The sequence below is a fragment of the Benincasa hispida genome, chromosome 1 (assembly GCF_027475165.1).
Source record: "Benincasa hispida cultivar pf3 chromosome 1, pf3_genome.v1.1, whole genome shotgun sequence".
Lineage (NCBI taxonomy): Eukaryota > Viridiplantae > Streptophyta > Magnoliopsida > Cucurbitales > Cucurbitaceae > Benincasa > Benincasa hispida.
In genome coordinates, this window is record NC_143478.1 from 91,154,752 (window position 1) to 91,174,152 (window position 19,401).

The following is a 19,401-nucleotide window of genomic DNA, read 5'->3' on the forward strand; positions in this document are numbered from 1 at the left end:
GATCGGTCCGGTTCGACTGGCTTGAACAGTTTTGACCGGTTTGGGTGGTTTTTAGGCGATTTTGTAGTCTTGAAGGCCGGTTCAAGCTTTTTTCAAGCGATTCGGGCTAGTTCAAAGTATTCGGAGGCGGTTTAGGGTTGGTTTCTGCTTCTTATTGTATAAAGTGTAGCTTTTAGATAGCTTAGGATGTCATAATGTATGAATTAAATAATTTATCTATTGTGTTCATATTGTATGTCATGTACATTTAAAATCCCACCATAGGATAAGCATGTAGCATGTATTACAAGTATATTATAAGTGTTATAATATATAGTATGCATGTGTAGGATTCAATAGTTTTTTATATAAGTTGTTATATTAATGCATGGAATGAAGGTTTATATAATTGTTATATAAAGCATGTTAGATGCTTGTTATAAGTTTGTTATCTTTTTGTAAGTGTTATAATAGCATATAGACTTTAAAATCTATAATAAAGAAAAATTGCATGCTCACGTAGGTTAACCACTTATTTTAATAGTTAAAATAGGTCGTTATCTTATAAGTGTTAGAATGATGCATATGTAGGATTTCATGTTTTTTATATAAGTTGTTATATTAATGCATGGAATGAATGTTTATATAATTGTTATATAAAATCATGTTATAGATGAAAAGTATGTCTATTATTTTATAAGTTGTTAGAAAATTGGATTAAACATTAAAATCCGTAACAAAGATAAAAACATACTCACGTAGGTTAACACATGTTTTAATAGTTAAAATAGGTTGGCATCTTGTAAAATACAGTTACAAACTCAATTGGCATATAATTCTGTCCAAGGCTATAATTTTAATATTGCATCATATACAATATATAAACCATAGTTCTTTTTTTCTATTTTATGACATTTAATATAAATCATATTTATATTAAATTTAATAACAATGAATCTTATTCATAGAAAATATATTTTAATTATACTCAAATATTTATTCCTCCAATTAAACAATAACGTATCAAATACATTATGTCAATTATATCATATATAATTAAATTTCATCTTATTAATTTGAACATTTCAAATTAACCCAAAAACTGATTCTCAACTTAAAACCATTGAGCTACCAAGGGAACCTCATGGACCTGTAGCTTGAAGCTCCAACGGTACGTGAATAACTGATTAAACTCTTTAATCACATTTATCCACCATCCGTTAACTGTCAGACACTCCACTAAAGATCGACAACTGCACCATTCACACTAAAGATATATTTTTGTGTCCATTGGATATAACCAATCAACAGTACGATGACCCTATTGCTCGTAAATACAGTTGGACCAAATTACCGTTTTGCCCCTGTAGTTACATCTAACTTCTTAAGTACCACTGATCCCTCTAATGAACAGCAGATCATAGTCCCGCTATGACTAAACCCCTCTCGAGCTAAGAGAGGGTGTGACGCCACATTGTTCAAGACCCGAAATTAGCCCTTAAGAAAGCAATTTATATACTTACCCCTGCTTCAGAGAAGGAGTGAATTCCATCTTGTGTAGCTGAGTTCCTAGCTCCCCGATCAAATGAATCCCCAAAACGGTAGGCTTGTTGAGTTAGCGATCTAGCCATTCTCACCCATGCAAATCAAAAGACCACCCTCATAGGCAGGAGTTCACAACTCACTTAGGATTAAGATCATATTACCTATGATCATCCTAATGAAATGAAAGTATCTATTATGAACAACATTATATAACGAGACTAAATATTTCATGGTCCGATCTTATACAAACTCTTTTGTATAGAATATCCCTGCTCGCATGTCTAATACATGAATGATTAGGATCATATCATTTGTTGCACTTTACAATATTTGTAATACTTACAAAGCGGGCCATACTTGTAGTGTCACCAGGATAAGGTATCCAGCCTTATCCATTTACTATAGACCATTTAGGTTAACACTTAAACACAATCCACTTGTATGTCTCCATATACATGTTTAAGCTACAACGATAACCATGTATGTTAGTTTATTGGTTTGTGGTTAGTGCAACTATAATATCATATATTTTATAGACAGAGTGAATAAAATATCAAATATTATTAATCACATAAATGTTTGTTCATACAATGTTTATAAACTAGACGACCCTACGAGATTCAAGGCATCAACCCCAACAAGTATAATATCTGGAGAGAGTTTGACTTACCCGACTCGAACTGACCTCCAACAATGTATATTTCCCGATATCCTTCTTTGCCTTTGCCCTTCGTTTTCATTTTCATTGTTATTTTTATTTCATTATTTGCTTTCTAGGAATAGAATTTTTTTCGACTAACTTTTTTGCGTATTTCTTTTCTTTCGTTTGTTTTTTCTTTTCTTCCCCTTTTTCTTGTGTAGGAACAAAAAAAAATAAAAAATAAAAACAACACCTTGAAGCAGGAAAAGTCTACAACCACCCACTGTGAAAAAACCAGGAGAATTTTCTGTTCCCTTTACTTTTTTTGTTTTCAAGCTTATATCTATATTTTAAACGTTGAGGGTTGTAAAATGAGCCTTACTGAAAATTTTTTGCTCTATGATGATGATATATATGCATATCATAACTTTGATTTTTTGATATTCCATGACTTCTTCATTTTTAATATGACTCTTTACTCATTTTGCCTTATATGCATAATTGATTTAATGCATGAAATCACAACATTCAAGAATTACTATTGATTTTGTTTTTATGTTCTCAAGGGATTTTTACATAATCTCTTGATTCTTATCAATGAAATTTTGATGATACACTCTTTTAAGTAAAGATACAAGCAAAATTTTAGACATCTTAAAATTTTCAAACAAAATTTTGAAACTACATTCAAAAGAAAAATTCTTTTCCTTTTAATTAAAAAAAAAAAACTGAATGCTTTGTTTTTAAGTTCATTTAGAATCTTAAAACTTTTGGGAATGTCATATCTACTCAATTTTCTTTGTCAACCCGATAGGACGATTTTTGGTCTAAGAATATCCATCTTGTTAGAATAGCAAGTTTAGACAAAGAGGATAAAATGGGGCCTTCTAAACGCAAAGAAAAAGTTTCTAGCATAAAAAAAAGGTTAATTAAGCAAGCTTGCAAAATAATATGACTTTCACTAACGTGTGTGTGTGAATGCATGGATAGAGGTGAAAAGAGCTACCTCCATCGTGCCTTGTTAGGGTCCACGAGAATAGAGTGATAGGTTCCCGACAGTGTGAGTGTGAGAGCTATCCCTCTAGGTAAAAGAAATGTCAATTAAGTTTTGCCTGCGTGAGGTTTTTTTTTTAAAAAAAAAAAAAAGAAAAGAAAAGGAACCCTTGTCTTAGAATTTCCCTTCTCCAATGCAAGTTAGGTGCATCTCAGATCAATAACTGAACCAGTGTGGGGCAAAGAGGAATTGAGAGTTAAATATCACCTTTCCACTAGTTTTTGGCCTTTAAATAAACTAAATTTTGCAATCCATTGTTTTATGACTTTGCTAGAAAAGGACATTTTCTTTTCAAATATAAGTTTTGACTCTTTGTTAGTAAAATTTTAAATTTCTAAATACTTACTTGTATCAAAACTTCTTAGATCGTAGAGAAAAGAGATGAAAATTGAATTTTTGTTTACGTCAAGTGAACACATAAACAATTTGAATGAATGGATGAATGAATGAACAAATAATGATTCATATTTTGCTTGACTCAATGCATACTTCTAGTTTTGACTTGCTTGGGACGATCAACAGTTAAGTTGGGGGTATTTTTGATAGGTCTTAGAAAGAACTATGTTATTAACGTTAAATCCCCTGATTTTATGTTATTTGTTTGCTTTAAACGTTCATTCCATAGATAAAATAGTCCCGAGAGTGTTTTGGAGTCATTGCAAGAAGTTTGGAGCTAAAAAGGATAAAAAAAGGCTAAGAAATCAACAAAATTGTAGAAAGCCAAAATATTTACCAGAATGCTATTGGAAGTAGCATCACAACCCTAAGAGCAACGCTTAAAGATAGAAGCAAGCCTAGTTCAGCCAAACAGGGCAATGTTTCAAAGTTGCTAAGGAGCGTCGCAACACTACGGAGTTTGATGGAGATGCATGTGCGCCTGGTGCAAACGAGCGTCACGCCAGTGTTTCGGCCTCACCCAACGCTTCTTGACTTTTTATGTAATAGCGTTGCAACGCTATCCTTAGCGTCACAATGCTACACTTGCAAATATAAAAATATTTCTTTCATTTTTAGCGAGGAGAGGTAGAATTTTCACATGGAGTCCGGAGTTTCTCTCAACATCTATTCATCTCCTTTGTAATTCTGTTTCAGCTAGGTTAGATTTTCATTTCATTTTTATTATAAGAAATTAATTGGATATTCTTCATGGATTTGTCAATGAGTTTATGAGATAATTTCTTCAATTTCATTTCTAATTCATGAATTTTTTTTTTTTGGTACATTTCTTGAGTTTTCTACTCTTCTTTAATTAATTTCAATCTGAATATATGTTTCTTTGAATCAATTTGAATTTCTAAAAGCATGTTTATGGATCTTTATCTTTTGAGCATGTATAGCCAAGATTCTTAGCTTTGCTACAATCTTGCTTGAATATGTTGCTTTGAATGTATTCATTTATAAGAATGTCTAGCTAAGATCTACTAAGTGGAAATAGTTAATTGTGTATTTGATGGCTGCTCCTAGAATACATTAATTTCTAGATTTAAAGATAAATTCGGTTAATTGAATATAGCTATCTTGACAACTAATTGACACAATTGAATCCTTAGACGTAATGCATATGTTTTCTATTCTATACGGTCGCTATCGAACCCAATCGAATCAGAAGCATATAGGTTGATAAGAGTTAGGTCTTCCAACTTTAATCAATATTTAGGATGCATTCTTGATTAGACTTTTGCTAGTTGTTTACCATTTTAGAGACTAGCTTAGTCGAATCAAGCGAGTAGTTATGTGCATAATTCGATTGGATAATTAATTTGTGGAAATCGACGATAGAAATTACATTGAATGTCTAACTTGAACTAGAAATGAAATTGACCAATCTTTATTTACATTTATTCTCTATCTTTTAATTTCAAGTATATTTCTCGTTCTATCAAAACCCCCGTTTTTATCGCTTTCATAGTTGAATTTAGCTTAAGAAAAGATTAGACATAAGCCTCCATGTGGATCGACTTCGTACTTGCCACTTATGCTACTTGTTAGCATAAGATATAGGTTTTGGTGATTTATAAATACTTTTGTTTTGGTTGGAGTTGAATTAACATCGATTCGGACCCGAACACATTTCCAGAAATTGAGGATATGAGACGTATTCCCTATGCCTCAATTATGGGTAGCTTAATGTATGACATGCTCTATACTAAGTTAGATATTTGTTATGCAGTGGGAATAATCAGTAGTTACCAGTCCTATCCAGAGTTAGTCCACTGGACTGCGGTTAACAATATCCTCAAACATCTTAGGAGAACGAGAGACTACATGCTGATGTATGGAGCTAAGGATTTGATCCTTACGAGATACACTGATGCTGATTTCTAAACTAATGAGAATTCTAGAAAATCCACATCTGGATCGGTATTTACCTTGAACGGGGGAGCTATAGTATGGCATAGCATCAAGTAAGGATTCATTGCATAGTCCACTATGGAAGCTGAATTTGCAGCTGCTTGCGAAGCAGCAAAGGAAGTAGTTTAGCATAGAAAGTTCCCAAATGATTTGGAAGTGGTTCCAAACATGGACTTGTTTATCACCTTATACTGGGATAACAATGGGGCAGTAGCCAACTCTAAAGAGATTTTCATTCACAAACGAGGAAAACATATTGATAGAAAGTATCACTCAATACAGGAGATTATATAATGAGGAGATGTGCTTATCACAAAGATCTCTTTGGAGCATAACATTGTCGATCTATTTACGAAGGCTTTCTTGGCTAAAGTGATAGAGAGTCATCTACAGAGTTTAGGTCTACAATACATGTACATTGTATAATCTAGGGAAAGTGGAAGATGTGTAATGGGTATATGGATGCCTTAATTTATTGTTGTTATTTACCATTCTCACTGTTTTGGGTTTTGAGACTATGTACATGCCACTTGCTAGAGCTTTAGTTCAAGTGAGAGTTTGTTAGGTTTTATGCCATAAAACTCGTAGATAGTAAGTGTAAATAATTGACTGTCATCAATGAAGAGCTATTGATGTTATTTCAATAAATGTTATTGACCTTGTTTTATTCATTATGTATTAATAACACTAAATCCAATAAACTAACATCCTAGGTTGTTTTATGAGTCTTGAACTATATGTAGAGACATATAGGGATCAGTATTCAAGATACAGCCTAAACGGTCTATAAGGATAAGGTCGGGTACCATATCCTTGTGACACTATAGATACGACCCACATTGTATTTAATACAAATGTAATGATCCAACACATTTATATAGGTGACATGCAAGTGGAGGTATCCTATGCAATGAGTTTGCATAAGATTGGATTGTGAGATAAAACCACTAGATGTAACACCGTTGACTAGTTAGATTGCTATTTCAATAGAATAACCTAGTCAATTTAGTCTTAATCTTGAGTGTATTATGAACTGGTATTCACAAAGGATTGTCCTTTGATTTGTATGGGTGAGAGCGGGTTGGGTCGCCAATTCTTTTTTTTTTTTTTTTTTTTTTTTTTTTTTTTTTTTTTTTTTTTTTTTTTTTTTTTTTGTTTTTTTGTTTTTGTTTTTTTTTTTTCTTTTTTTTTTTTTTTTTTTTTTTTTGTTTTTTTTTTTTTTTTCCCCTTTTTTTTTTTTTTTTTTTTTTTTTTTTTTTTTTTTTTTGGGTGAGAGTCGCCAGTTCGCCGACTCAATAAACCTACCATTTTGGGCACAAGACCGAGTGGGGAGCTGAGAACGTAACAATACAAGATAGATTTCACTCCTTTCCAACTTTAGAGTAAATAGATGAGTGTTCCCTTAAGTAGTGTCTCTAGGATTTGAACAAAAGGCCCTACCCTCTCACTGATCTAAGAGGAATTTCTGTTTAATGGTTGGACCATAAACAGGTTGTTCATTAGAGGAGAAGCACTGATACTTAAGTATATAGAGGTAACCCAAGGGTAAAACAGTAATTTGACCCAGTTGGTATTACGAACAGTCGTAAAGAACTAACTTGTTGTTATTGGTCTATATCTATGGACAAAGAAATATATTTGCAGTGAGAAGAATGCAACTGTTGGGTCTTTAGTGGAATGTACCCACAGTTAATGAATATTGATTAATGTGGTTCATGAGTTTAGCCAATTAATCTCTTATTGTTGGAGCTTCTTGATTTGTAGATCCATGAGGCCCCCTTCCTAGCTCATAAAGGGAATTTAGGTAACTATGTCTTGAATAGAATCTGAATGTTCAAATTCACTTAGGAAAATAATACAATGTATAATGATACAATATAACATAAAGTTTATATTTTAATTAAACTTCACAATATAAATTTATTTTTGGTGATTCAAAATTAATTTATAGGAGAATTAAATATTTGAAAGAGTTTCAATAGTAATTTATCATAAATTAGATTCATATTGAAACTATAGATTAATATTGATGTGTATTTGATGCACATTAAAACTATAGGTTAAGAGAGAAATACAACTGAATATGATTCATTTTAGGTTAAATTAAATATTTGATATTTAGTTTGATAATTATTTAATTACAGAACTAAATAATTATTTAATTTGATTTAATTTGATTTGATTAAATTAAATTAATTAAATTAAAACTTTAGGTTATATGAGAGATATTTCATTTAAACATGATTTAAATTAAATTATTAATTAAGTTAGATTTAATTATTTATTTATTTTAATTATTAATTAATTAAACATGATTTAAATTATTAATTAATTAATTATATTTAAATTATTAATTAATTTTTTATTTATTTTAATTAATTAATTAAATCAGATGACTCCCACGTAGGTGAATTATCTAAAACGCAGGCTCTTCTATGTTCCTACTCACCCTCTATATATATTTTGGTAGACAAAACCTGCAAAACATATGGTTTTGCTGGATAAATGGTAGTTCTGCACAAAATTGTTCTATATACCTTTTTCTCTCAAATTCTCCTCCTTCTTTCCAATTAATTATTGGTTCCCACAAACCAATCCTCAAGGTCTCTCATAGGAAGGTTACACTTTTGGTAGTATTCATGGAATTCCAATGCAAAGAAGAACTGGTGATTTCCAATCAAGTCTTCAACTAAAGTAAGAATTCCTTCTTTTTTCTTTGTAGTTTTTAAAAAGCATGCTTATCCTAGGACCTATTTTACAGTAGGTTGTGTTTTGTTGATATCTGTAACTTTTCTAGAATTTCTTAGTGTATGAGTACTTCATAATACCTAAATTAATTTTGAGTTTTGTCCTGTTTTCTTCTGCTACATTATGACTTTCATCCCTAAAGAGAGTGTAAAGGTTATGGTCATTTTCAAGCAGAATGTCCTAATTTCTTGAAGAAGCAAGGTAAAAGTTATATTTTAACTCTATCTGATGATGAGTCTGAAGATAGCACTGACTCTGAGCAAGATATCAAGGCTTTTGTCAGTAACACCTCATTTGACACCTCGTCTTATGAGATTTCTGAATATGATGTGTATGTTAAGAATGTTCATGATGCAACTACTCATGGATCTTTGGATCCTCAAGATCTTTTTCTTAAATGGCAGGATGATCAGAAAGTTCTTGATGTGCAAAAGGCAAGAATTTTGACTCTGATGACTGACAATCACAGGCTTATAACCGTTGTTGCAGATTTGAAGCGTGAACTTGACCAAGTTAAAGCAAAGAAATAATTTGTTTGTAAAAATGTTAAAATGTTGAATAATAGTGCTAAGTCATATGGTCTTACATGGGTTGGGTTTTCGGGTTGTTTGTTTTTGTTTTTTTTTTTTCCAAAACTTATAGAGATCAACGATTAAAGTAGATGAATGGAGAAGGGCTGAAGCTGGTGAACGACTCTCTACTGGTGTAGATAAAATCGAAAGGTAGACGAGATGGGTGAAATTGGAATCAGAGACCTAGAGATGTGAGGCAGTACAGGTGAAATCAGAGTTATGAGGGAGAATGATGAGTTGCAAGGTAGAGAGGACCATGACAATTGATTAGGTGGAAGGCTTAAAGCAAAAGGGGCGAGAGAGCATGGAGCCTGAAAGAGGGATGATGGCGAGGGAGGGATATTGATGTCTTGAAGCAAGGTGGGGGAGGTGAGGGGGAGAGCGCGACATCTAAAGAAAGGGGGAAAAGGACTGGCAAAACAAAAATCTTGGTGTGTATATATATATATATATATTAAAATATTAATATTAGTAATTCAAGTTGGATTGGGTCAACTAGAGACCCAATCCAACCTGAAAAATACAAAAAAAAAAAAAAAAAAAAACAACCCAACCTAACCCTTATAGTTTGGGTTGAGTAGTCTGGATTATTTAGTCGTTGGAGAAAATTTTGACAAAGGAAAAATTAGTTGGTGATAATTCTGGGTTAGGCTTTTCAAGAGGTGATAATATTTAGAATCTACAGTCTCAGTACAAAGGGAAGCAAAACATTGAATTCGTTAAAGCTCAGAATCAAGAGTCTTATGGCTTTACAGGTACCTCCTTCAAAAATTTAATGTCGAAAGTCAATCGTGTTTATAGACCAAGATGGGTTTGTCAATATTGTGGAAGAGTGGGCCATACATGTCCTTTTTTCTATCAATTGTTAAAAAGTTTTAACAGGATTGGATACTAGAAAGGTTTCTCACTTCTCACAAAATAGTTATCAAAGAAAGTCAAAAGTAAAACATGTATAGAGAGTAAATAATGTTCTTAATAGATGCAGTATTGTTCTGACTTCCATCAAATCTTCTGCTAAGGGAGATTGGTATTTTAGTAGAAGCTTTCGTCACATGACTAGTGACAAGAATTATCTTTCTGATATTAAACCTGTCAACTCGGAAAATGTCACTTTTGATGACAGTGCTTTAGGGAAGATGATTGGAAAAGGAAAACTAAATTTTCACAACTCATGCAGATCAAAGAACTTCCCTCATAGGTAGGAGTTCACAACTCACTCTGGATTATGGTCAAGCCACCTATGGTCATCCTGGTGAAATATAAGTCTCTTCTAGCAATGACGTTATAAATAGAGACTAAATTTTTTTTTGTCTAGTATTATACAAACTCTTTGTATAGGATACCTCCGCTCACATGTCTCCATATGAATGATCAGGATCAGATCATTTGTAACACTTTACAACAATTGTAACAATTACAAAGTGAGTCGTATCAGTAGAGTTACCAAGATAAGATACCCAACCTTATCCATATACTACCAACCTTTTAGATTATTATTACTTAAACATGATCCACCTATATGTCAATCACATATATGTTTAAGTTACATAAAATAATCTTGGATCTTTCTTTAATAAATTATTGCATAAAAAACTAAGCAACAATTGATTCAAATAACATATAACTATGAGGCTTGAGAGCATATGTCCCAACAATACCTTGGTTTAATGTTTGAGGAATCTCCTGCTCATCTTGGCCTCCGTAGCTCATGTAAGGTTGATCCTCTCATCAAGGATGGTATGCATGAGAATCGTAATAACTTTAAAATGGAAAAAAGTAAAAAATTTAAGTCACCACATATAAAGATATAATTATATGAGTTGATTAGTTAGCCCTAGACTTATTTGAGTCTAAGTTCTCTTTATCTTAGACTTATTTTTGTAAAATTGGGTTATGTAGCACAAATTACACTTTCATTTGGAAATATATCAAAACACACAAATCTTCGAAATTATAGCAAACTCTCCATTTTTCATGTGATCAGACTTTTGTGAAATCCCAAAATTCCCTCCATAATCTGTCATACAATATAATTAAATTTCATAACGAACAAGTTTTACTCCACCTAAAAATCGAGATCAATTGGTTTGAATTTTGAATGTCTATGTAATTCTTTTTTAAATTTGAATTTATCTAATTATTCTATTTTATCAATATATATTTTTTTTTGTGTATTTTAGATTCAATTTTCAAACATCAATTAATCTTAATTTTCCTAGTTTTTTTTTTTTTTCATTTTTTTCTTCTTTTGATGTATTTTCACTTTTTGTAATTTTAATATTTTATATTGCTCTGACTTATTTTTCTATTTTTTTATATTTATTATAGTTAGAACTCTTTAAACACGTATTTTAATTATTACATCAATTTTTTCAAATTGATTCTCATATTTTGTTGTCTTTTCCAATCGATTTTAAATAAGCACATCTATAACTTTCTTGTTCTGAGTTTGTCTGAATCAATTCTAATATTTATTGTGTTTCTAATCATTTTCAAATAAGTATCCAACCTTTTGTTGTTATTTCGTTTGAATGTTTTTCATCTTGCTATAGTTTTTCAACCATTAAGATTTGTTTCTTTTTTTATGCTAAATGGGATGATACCTTGTAGATAGCGCCATAGATTTCCTCTTTAAACAACTTCTTGAAGAACAATGTAGTTCAATTGAAGAAGAATTTATTTGAGAATAGAGGTCTAGGGTTATTCGAGGATCCTAACTTTAAGTTCAATTTCTTTCTTCTCAACTTTCTAAATATTGCCGCCAATGCTAATACCACCATGGATCACCTCTAGGTCCAAATTTCAAAATATGTGCAACCCACAATTTTGTCTAAATTTTATTATATCACATTCATGTGTTGTATGATTGTACCTTGTTAAGTTTATTTATGATATTAAATTATTTTATATATTAGCTACAAGTTAAAACTTACCTGAATTACTATTATTATTAAAAAAAGTAGAATATAGAAATTTCTTTATGGAAAAAAAGTTGTTAAATTATAGTGAATTTGTCTTGTGATATATTTTAATATTTATCTTCACATGGATTTTAGATATCATCAAGGACCTACCAGATAGATACAAAACATTTTATATCAACAAATATGAACGACGAAAGAACAATGAATTAAAATTAAGCAACTAAATTATAAATACTAAATTAAAACTTTTAAAAGTATGCATAAATGAAAAAGTTTACCTTTGAAAAAAAAAGGGTTTATTTTGACGCTCATGTTAAAATAAAATATAGTTTTTTATAGGAAGCTTTTCAAAAGTAGAAAAATAAGGGAAATTACTTACGTAAAATAGTAAAATTCGAATATTTTTCAGTAGAGATTGATAGAGACTTATAGAAATTTATCAATGTCTGTCAGTGATAGAAATTGATAGAAGTCTACTAATAGATGTTATTAGAAGTCTTTCAGCATCTATTAATATTTTTGTTCTTTTCCTATTTTTGTAAATATTTTGACAATTTTTTATCTATCTAATTTTTTTTTATTATAACCTAATCTTATATTTGCTATTTCTAAAAAAACAAAATTCTTATATTTGCTAATTTTACAGTTTTGATTGGTTCATTTTTATTTTCCGTGAGAATTATTTCGACCGTTGAAATAAAAACATGGATGTTGCGTACGTGGCTGTTATATGCTTCAATAATTTATTTATTTGTTTTTTTTAATTATAGTAATTTGAAAGAATAATCTACTTATTAAGTTATTTAAAACGTGCTAATAATATATTAAAATAAACAAGTTTTTATAAGGTGCAATACTTCTCTAAAGGAATTAGTTTGGGGAACTTTTCATGATTTCTTTATTTGTAATGTTGGGGCCATTACGATTAATTAAAAAATATTTAAAACAACTAATAATATTATACTTATAATCTCAATAATTGTTAACTCTTAAGTTTTGAACTTATCCATCTAAAGTAAATAATAAAATACTATTTAAGTAATTAAGAGTTCATTAGATGATATTTGACGTTAAGAAATCAACCATGAAAGAGTGATAAAAAAGTCAAAAATAAAGAAATCAATACAAAGATTTACATATGGTTCACTAACAATATGTGTTAACTACGTCCATGGATAGAAAGTATGAATTTTATTATTAGAGAGAAAATATCATATTACAGATTTAGAGGTGACAATAAAATTAGAAAGTTTATATAGTGCACTACTCTAAACTCGAGAGCCAAAATCGTAAATAACACAAATAATTGATTACCAACTCTTTATATCCTTATTGGTGTGCACCTTTTATGCCTTATAACCAATAAGGGTGTTTTGGCACACAAAGTTCGATTGAATTAACTTGGTAATGATTATCTGTGTTGGTAATAATTATTTATGCTTGAGGTACATAGTTGAGTTAGGTTGAGTTATGGATATTTGATGCATTTTTTGTAACATAGAAAAATATGCATTTTTTGTAAGTTTTTTCTTTTTTACAGCTATTTGTAACCTATAAAAACATGTATTTTATTTATAAAAAAATTGTTATGATATTTGTTTTTGTAATTGTTATTATTATTATTTTGTTTAACTTTTTGTTTCACCATTCAATTACATACATACTTTCTTGAATTTTTATTCTCATTTGAGATATAAACTCAATAAATAAAATTACATTCTAAAATTTTCTACATATAGTTCTTGCACTTAAATTAGACAAAACACTATTATTTTTATAATCAACAAACTACAACATATTTCAAGGTCATGGAATGTATGGATTAAACATTCACAAAAAATAGGGCTATCATCATTTTTTTTTTTTTAAGAAGCACTCAACAAAACAAATACTACATAATAGCATCCCAAATTACAATCAAAGAGAACTACTAAGAGTAAGGAGATTGAAGAAGAGAAGAAAATTCCTCTTCGAATGAGTTGATTTCATGCATAAAAAAAAATATTATTCATTAAGATAGTCAAGCTAGTAAATCAAGCCAAGTAGACGCAAATAGTACCTGATTGTGGTGAGATTGTTAAGAAGCAATCGGTCTTCTAGATGTCTGTGACAATTAAGTTTATAAGGATAACACAATCATCCTCAAACAATCTCTCAATATCAAATTGCTATAAAAGACAATTATTAACACTATAAACTAATTATCTCAATTTTGTATTTAAAAATACTTTCACCAGACGAGCTTTTTTGTTTCTATTTTTTTTTTTTTTTGTATGTGATCAATCCTAGTTGATCGTTGGAATTAGTCGTTAGAGTTGAATAGTGAAGTTGATGGTTGGAGTTGATTGCTTGAGGTGACCATTGGAGTTTGCCGCCAGTCGTGATCATCACTAAAATTGATTATTAAAGGTGACCTTCATCGGAGTTGGTCGCGTGAGGTGAATGTCAATGCTTGTTGTTAAAAGTGGTTTTCACCAAAGTTGATTATCTGAGGTGGTCTTTGTTGGAGTTGTCATCAGAGGTAGTTGCCCAAGCCCAAAATTGATCGTTGGAATTAATCACATGAAGGTGGTCGTTGGAGTTGGTTGTTGGAGTGTGATTGTGGTAGCCGTCGACACTGACTGATGAGTAAAGCCATTAAAAATATTGGAGTTAGGGAGGGTTAGGTTGAGTTTGAGTGAGTTGGGGTGAGTTGGTAGAAAAAATCAACTCAACCCCACCAACATTAAAAGTTTATGGGCCAAACATTGAATTCGGATGTTTTACCAACTCATGTTGGTCAGCCAAACACCCCTTAAGACTTTAAGTCTTACCAAAGATATGCCTAAAAATATTAGCCTTTTTTTTATTTTCAAATCACTACATTTTTGTTGTGAAAAAAATTCTTAGACCAATGTTTGAATTGAATTGTTCAAGTTTATTTTTAAGTACAACAACCATGAAAAAAATCGTCTAACTTCTCTGAAAAATAACAATTCATTTAAAATATTTCTATTTAATCCTAGAGGGTGTTAGAAAAAATGTGGAGGACAAATATAAAAATGAGAGATATATTTTCTATTCAACTAAGCATGCCTTTATATAGGCTTACAAACATAACCATAGGAATGCCAATGGTTTAAAGCTATAAATGTCATCAAATGCTCATAATTCACATAACTCCTATAACTCAAAAATCACTATTGGTTACAAAAAACTAAAAGTCACAAAACCCAAAAGTCACACTAAATGCCACAAATAAAGTTTAATAATGACAAACTTTTCAACAACCCCCCTTAAACTTGATTTGTTACACCAAGTAAACTTCTCATTTTGATAAAAGTCTCCAACTTGAGGGGTTTTGTAAAAATATCCGCGCTTAGTCTTGTGACTTGATATATTTGAGTTCCACTTCTTTCTTCGTAATGCAATCCCAAATGTAGTAAAATCGGGTATCAATGTGCTTGCTTCTCCCATGAAATATCAGATTTTTGGCTAAGGCAATGGCCGATTTGTTGTCAACAAAAATCTCCATTGGAACTTCCATTTGAAACTTCAACTCCTTCACTAAGTTTCTTAGCCAAATTGCATGACATACACATGAAGTTTCTACGACATACTCTGCCTCGCATGTTGATAATGTGACTATGCGTTGCTTTTTTGACATCCATGTGAACACCGTTTCACCAATAAAAAACACAAACCCCGTAGTGCTATTTCGATCATCCAAATCACTACTCCAATCACTATCACAATAACCAACAATATCAAAATTTCTAGAAGAGACATAGGAAAAACCATACCTCGTCCCTTTGATGTAGCGAAGTATCATTTTTGCCATTTTGCAATGTGTTGCTGTCGGTTCCTCCATAAATCGATTAATAATTCCAATCGAATAAAGAATATCCGATCTTGTACAAGTCAAGTATCTCAAACTTCCAACTAGGCTTTTGAAATATGTGGAATTTACTTTCTCTCCTCCATCTTGCTTGGTGATTTTGACTCCACATTCCATCGGTTTTTCAACTGGATTGACATCATTCATATTGAACTTCTTGAGCACTTCTTTAGCATAGCCCTCTTGGGATATAAAAATCCTAGTTTCACCTTGTTTGACCTCGATCCCAAGATAGTAACTCATGAGACCAATGTCCGTCATTTCAAACTCCTTTGCCATCTCTCTTTTGAACTCATCAAACATACTAAGATTTTTTTGGTAAATACTAAATCATCAACATATAAACAAATGATTAGTATGCTTTCACCTTACATTTTAATGTAGAGGGCATGGTCATAAGGACACTTCATATACTTCTTCTCTTGAAAGTACTTGTCAATCTTCGAATTCCATGCTCTTGGTGCTTTTATAAAGTGCCTTCTTCAATTGAAGCACTTTATCTTCTTCACCCTTGACTTCATAACCCAATGGTTGTTCCACATAGACCTCTTCCTCAAGAATTTCGTTCAAGAATGTTGATTTGACATCCATTTGATGTATCTTCCAATGATTATGCACTGCCAAAGCAATAATCAAACGAATAGTTTCAAGGCGAACAACAGGCGCAAATACCTCATCATAGCCGATGCCATGTCGTTGGCTATACCCTTTCACCACTAGTCTCGCCTTGTGCCTCTCAACATTGCCATTGACTTTTCTCTTTGTCTTGTATACCCACTTCACTCCGATCGGTTTGTGCCCTTTTAGAAGCTTGGTCAACTCCCATGTGTCATTTTTCTCTATCGCTCGAATTTCTTCATCCATTGTATCCTTCCATTTCTTGCTTGCAATGGCTTCTTGGAAACTAATAGGCTCACAATCACCAAAAAGACAATAGAGAATTGTGTCATTTTGATTTTCATTTATCTCATTAAGTTCCCGTAGACTTCGAGTTCCTCTTGGGCCAATTTCGTTTTCCGAATCGCTGCATGAACCTTCAGATGGTGATTGATGGGTCGAATGAGGTGGCACTGAAATGGGCAAACCTTCACCCATTTCATCCCTGGTTGGCTCATTTTCATCGTCTTTTTCAAAATATGGAAGGAAATCATACTCCTTCTCTTGTATATTCCAATCCCAAGAGGCTTCCTCAACAAAAACAACATCACGACTAATCATTACATTTCCATTCAATGGATTGTAAAGACGATAACCCTTTGAACTTACATCATAGCCGATGAAGATGAGTTTCTCGCTTCGATCATCGAGCTTAGACCTTTTTTCTTCCGACACATGAGTATATGAAATACTCCCAAACACATTGAAGTGATCAATCTCGGGCTTTCTTCCATTCCATGCTTCTTGAGGTGTCTTGTCAAGCACACTTTTAGTTAGTGCTCGATTTGTCAAATAAACCGCACAAGCTGTGGCCTCCGCCCAAAATTCCCTCAGCATCTTCTTTGTCTTTAGCATGCTTCTTTCCATGTTCAAGATTGTCCAATTCTTCCTCTCTACCACGCCATTTTGTTGCGGTGTCCTTGGGACTGTTAACGGACGTCAGATGCCTTTTTCATCATAAAATTGTTTGAACTCATTTGATGTGAATTCACCACCTCGATCGGTTCTCATGGCCTTGATTGTAAGGTTGCTTTCATTCTCCACATGTACCTTAAATCTCTTGAAGATTTCAAATACTTCTGATTTCTCCTTCAAAAAGTACACCCATGTTTTTCTAGAAAAATCATCAATAAAGAGAAGGAAATATTTACTTCTACCATGAGATTCTGGTTTGATCATTCCACACACATCGGCATGGATAAGTTCTAAAGGCTTCTTTGTTCTTGTCATAGACTCCTTCGGAAAATTACTTCGATGATGTTTGCCAAGCAAACACCCTTCACACACTTGGTTTGGCTTGTGAATGTGTGGTAAACCTCGCACCATCTTCTTCTTCGAAAAATCTTCTAGACTTCCAAAATTGAGGTGCCTGAACCGTAGATGCCATAGCCAAGAGAGATCTTCATAACACATCTTCAAGCATTTTGGAAAATCATTACATATATTCAAAGGAAACATTCGGTTTCTGGTCATGGAGACTTTAGCAATAAGTCTCTCATGATTATCCCTCAAATACAAACAACTGTTTTTCATTTGAACTTCAAAACCTTTCTCTAACAATTGTCCTATACTCAATATATTATTTTTTACATTGGGAATGTAATAAACATTTGTGATATATTGATTTTCTCCATTTTTTAACCGAATGGGAATTTTACCTATTCCTTTGATGGCGGACAAAGAATTGTCTCCAAAGGCAATATTATCTTTCTCCATCTCGTTCAACTCCACAAACATTTCGCGTTTTCCACACATGTGATTCGAGGCTCCTATGTCAAGATACCACATACTATCTTGACTCTCTTCTTCTCCCTTTGAAACCATAAATAAGGTTCCATTCTCTTTTGCATAATTGGATTGCCCTTGATGGGCTTTTGATGTGCTAGTGGTTGATCGGTCCTGATGCTTTCGATCAATCGACTCTGTTTGAGATGAGTAACACTCATTCGCATAATATCCATATCTGTTACAATTATAACATTTTACCTGAGATTTATCTCTCTCGGACCTTCCACCACGTCTTCCATGACCTCGACTTCCTCTTTCTCTTGAGGATTCAGACGAGTTTTGAGAAACATTGGTGTTGGCTTCACCTCTTCCACCATGGCCTCGACCACCACGACTTCTTCCACGTCCAATTGAATGACAACTCTAGTCTCAGTTAGGTCCTTTAATTTTAATTCTCGATAAATTGAATAAGGTATAACATTTATTGATGCACCCAAATCTAGCATGGCCCTATCAATTAAATGTTTGTACAATGCAAATACAAACTACAGGACCCTATGAGATTTAGGCATCAACCCCAACAATCTCCCACTTGACCAAAGCTAGTGGGATGTACATTGTAAAAGTAAAACTAATATACAAGTAAACGAAACAATAAACTAGGGTATAACATGCGCCCAGAATAAATCTTCCATTTACCCTAGTCTAAACGTGGCCTGTCCTATAGACCCATACTCTATAGGTGACCCTCAAACACCATACAGTGAGGGGCTTTGTAAATGGATTAACGACGTTGTGCTTCGAAGCTATTGTATGACGATCACATCTCCTCGATACACAATCTCTTGGATGAGATGATACTTCCGTTTGATGTGCTTCCAACATTTGTGACTCTAAGGCTCTCAAAAATTGGCCACAACACCACTATTATCACAATAAAGAGTGATGGGGTTTGACATGTCTAGAACCACTTCCAGATCAGTCAAGAATTTCCTGAGCCACATAGCTTCCTTAGCAACTTCACAATCCACTACGTACTCAGCCTCCATAGTGGAGTCAGCAATGCACCCCTGTTTGGTGCTCCTCTAGACTACTGCTCCTCCGTTAAAAGTAAACATTGATCCAAATGTGGATTTCCTAGAATTCTTATCAGTCCGAAAATCAGAGTCTAGGTAATGATCAAATCCTTAGAACCATACACGAGCATGTAGTCCCTCATTCTCTGTAGATATTTGAGGATGTTCTTAACAGCACTCCAGTGATAAAATCCTGGATTAGACTAATATCTGCTGACAATCCTCACCACATAGTAGATATCAGATCTA